This window comes from Crassostrea angulata, chromosome 2, assembly GCF_025612915.1.
Source record: "Crassostrea angulata isolate pt1a10 chromosome 2, ASM2561291v2, whole genome shotgun sequence".
Classification (NCBI taxonomy): Eukaryota; Metazoa; Mollusca; class Bivalvia; order Ostreida; family Ostreidae; genus Magallana; species Magallana angulata.
This window is the reverse complement of record NC_069112.1, coordinates 438,182-442,500: the sequence shown is the minus strand read 5'-3', so window position 1 is coordinate 442,500 and position 4,319 is coordinate 438,182.

Here is a 4,319-nt window from a genome sequence, read left to right as displayed (position 1 = left end):
CTCAGTACAGTTGATTTGGTAAAATTGAAAATTAAATGAATATTATATTGAATATGAAATTTGATGATAATTTTACCAAATCAACATAGTACTGAGGGATCAAATGCCCATCCCAATTAATTTTGGTTCCCTCCCTATAAATCATATTAATAAGTTTTAAATTAAAATGTGTAAATTTATGAATGCATCAAATGTATTTTCTTTCAAGACTGACCATCACGTGACCTCTAAGCAATCTCATTTGATCCCTCAGTACTATGTTGATTTGGTAAAATTATCATCAAATTTCATATTCAATATAATATTCATTTAATTTTCAATTCTATAGAGTTGTCGTTCCCTTTCGCTTCAACATACTGTGTAGCACGCCCTCTGGTGAGGGAGTGAAATTTGACTGTCAACGAGCTTCTAGATTTCAATTAAAAAGCCCATCCTAATCCTTCATAATATTAAATGTATGTAAATACAATATTGCATTTAAAGTCTAATAAAAATGAATTCATTCATATAAACAATTATACAATTTCTTCACCTACACGCGGTGTACATATAAAGTTACTTACTTGCATGGCACCGTTTTCCCATTGAACGGGTCACTGTCTGCAAATAAGCAGGCTCAATCTTTTGGCTGCACCGTGGTACAAATACCTCCCCCACGCGGCCGCCATCGGGATTCAGAATCCTAATGCAGGAACTTGAAGAGACACCCTGGTCCAAGTAGTTAGCGATTCCTCTGCTTGCAAGACACAATCCACATGCCTGCGGATAGGCAGTTGGCACAAATAACGACAAAATCACCAAAAGTTTCACGACTAAACATGCTAAAGTCATGTTGTTTAAGTAAACCGTCATGGCTCCCTCGTCCGATTTTCCCATCTGAAACTCAGCGCGTGCAAGATGGTCATATGACATCGTGAATACCCTTATTTGGCCGTTGCGTAACAAAAGACGCGGGACTTTTTTTGTTTATTTAATTAAAGCCGATGACAGGCTCAGCTTTATAACAACAAACCAATTGTAATGTAAACTGAAACACAAATTATTAGGGCCCCGCAAGGATTTGCGGGTGCCCTATAGGAATCACTCTGTCCGTCCGTCCTTCTGTCCGTCCGTCTGTCACTCTTCCGTCCACAAATTTTCTGTTTTTTTCTAATAACTTTTTTTATGGTTGCCCAATCAAGTTCAAATTTGGTATGGTAGTTCAGTAGGCAGAAATACATATTTTGATGCTAAGTTTGGTTCTCTATGTCTTCTGGTTTGGAGCTGGGGTGGTGGGGTAGATTCCTAACTATGCATAAGAATGAATGGGCAAAGAGAGATAACTGCTGAGAATGAATGGGCAAAGAGAGATAACTGCTGAGAATGTTACCATTGTATACATGGAAGGCTGTGCAATATTTGTCCTTTGGGATTAATTAACCTTCCACAGGAAGGAAATCCTAAGCTTTATTTTTATCTGTCACATTGAGATTAATTACTGTACTGCCTGTGTCTGCAAATGAACTTTGTTTTGAAGTTAAGGTCAATTTTGAATGATGTGTAGTATTGTGTACATTCTTTGAAATATGGATTTAAAATATAATATTCATATTTTATTTTGTTGAAATACCGTACACATGATTTATGATAATTTTATTGAATTCCAAAATCAAGATGTATATTAAGATATCCTTTTTCACTATTTTATTTTTTAATTATTTATTTTATATTTATCTGCCTTAATGCTGTTAATTTTAACAGGTAATCAGATAATAACCCCATTCTGTCATTTCTGAAAAAAAAATCTTATTGTAAATTTAGAACAAAAGGATGAGAGAGCAGAACAATTAATCCCCTGGGATTAATTATCTTGCCTGCTGCAGAAAATTTAGAGGCTTATCTCTATCTGTCATATGAAGATTAATGAACATCTTTGATAAAGAATATATATTTCATTCTAGTCCAAATACTTATATTCTGTAAAGTAGAAAAAATATATGAATTACAATAAATTAAAAAAAAATGTTTTTTATTAGATATCAATTTTTTTTATTCTTTTTTTTTTCTTTTTTAATGGATGTTTTGGTGTTGTTGTTGTTTTTGGTTGCTATGTTTATATTAAAGGAAACTTAAAAATAGTACCTGAAAATGTTCCTTCTGTAAGCCCTGATTAAATTCAATAAATGGATGAGAGCAGGATAATTAATCCCCTGAGATTAATTATCTTGCCTGTTTCAGAAAATCTAAGGTCTGTCTTTATCTGTTATATGTATTACCGCACACGTGTCTGTAAGTGATGTTTGTTTGAAGTTGAGTCAAAGCCTAGGTATCATTGCATAGGTACATGTATCAATTCTTTGTTTTTTTAACAAATTTTATTTCATCCCATGTTAACCCCCTTTATCCCGTGGATATGACTCATTGGATATTTTTTTGATATCCCACAGTTGTGACTTTACAATGGGATTTGCGTAGGCATAATGAAGTAATTTAAAATAATGTGGAGTTTTATAAACAGTGTAAGCATTGATTGTGGTGTATAAAACATGGGATAAATAAAAAAGAATCTCATATGATTTGTAGTACAATATGATTTTTATCCAACTTGTGTGTTTTATCCCCTCACTAAGGCTCAAGAAAAAAACACTTTAATTGTTGGATGAAAATCATATCCAACTACAAATCACAAGATCCTATATATTCCAGTTCTTTGCATCTTCTGCCGGGCATTATTTTTCATCATTGTTATTATAAAGAGGATGGAATTCAAAGATTTTTTCACTTCTCTATATTAATTGTCATAGCGGGGCCCTTCCTGACTGGTCAGTTTTCTAGTTCACTTTATCGCTATTGATTCATTTTAAACTGTTAAATAAAGTGAATAATAAATCGCTTTCCCGATATATTTATTCAATATTACATGTATATGAGATGAACATGCAGACCTGTACGCAATGACGCAAGAGGTCATAATTTGCACTGAAGGCGGGAATGACCTACATACTGTGTTTTGTGGGTTAACTTTTAGAACATTTTTCTTGAGATATGAAAAAATCATGTCACATGCACCTGTGCAAGGTTAATGTCTTCTCATGTACAATTAATATTCATTTTTAAAAATACGGTGATTAGAAACAAAGTTTACAGAATTCAGATATTTTTGATATTGAGATTTATTATAGAATTTATATGAGTGTGTGCTCCAGGAATATCATTACACAAATTTTTAGGTACAATTGACTTTTTTAAAACTAGGTAAATGTCTTTACTATTATCACTCATCGCAATGGTGCGTGAAAACAAGATTTGCATACGTGTCACGCAGATACGTAAATAGAGGCGGACAATTCAAAGATGAATACAGAAAGCATGACATCAGTTAATCTAAAAGCATCAGGGTTGTAAAGTTATTACGTGTGACGTGTTGTATCCTCCCTTTAAATAATGGTACCCAACACTTACATTTTAAACAAGCATTCTGAGAGTATTGCATAAGCAATACACGTCCCTAACCGTTTTGTAAAAATTTGTGAAAACAATGCACTGTTATGCAGAATATCATTTCCTACCGTCTCAACAGACCAACCCCATAACGAACCCGATTGTAATAATACAAAAAACCCTGTCGATTAAATTTACAACACAATGCTTGATACTATTTTACAGAACTTATTTGTTTGTTAGAAACAATAAAAGGAATGGTCCAAGTAATGCACGATATTATTAATGACAACATACTTTCCTCGTTTATTTGATACACACCGAGCCCGATAACGTACCCGAGCATTAAAAAATTGGAATATAAAAAAATAATTTTCTGGAAAATATGTCAACCAGACACTACGAAAGTGTAAACTTGATCTGTAGTTTGATATTTTGAAGCTGCTCGGCAAGTTTCATATCATTCGTCCAACGCATAAAGAAAAGAACCAGTGGAAAACTGAAGTGGGACAGACAGACGGACGGACGGACTGACGGACGCAGAGGAAACCGGTAGGGGACTAACAAGCGAAAGGAAGGGGGAAAAGAAAGTCGAAAAAACGGTTTAATGCGCGACATTTGCTTTAACCCACACACAATTTTGGAGGGTATAAAATCCACATTTGTTAAGACAATTTACCACTCGACTTTCCAAAAGCAGATGTAACCATGCCGAATTTCTCTGATTTATTGTAAGTCAAATAGTTTTTTAAAATACTGTTATAATTAATTTGAGAAAAACCAATTCAAGAGTTTAATTAGCATTTAGATCATATTTTTTAACATGTAAACTTTTAAAATAAATATTTTGTAAGAATTATCACATATTATACAATTTTTAATTTAAATATCTAAAATAT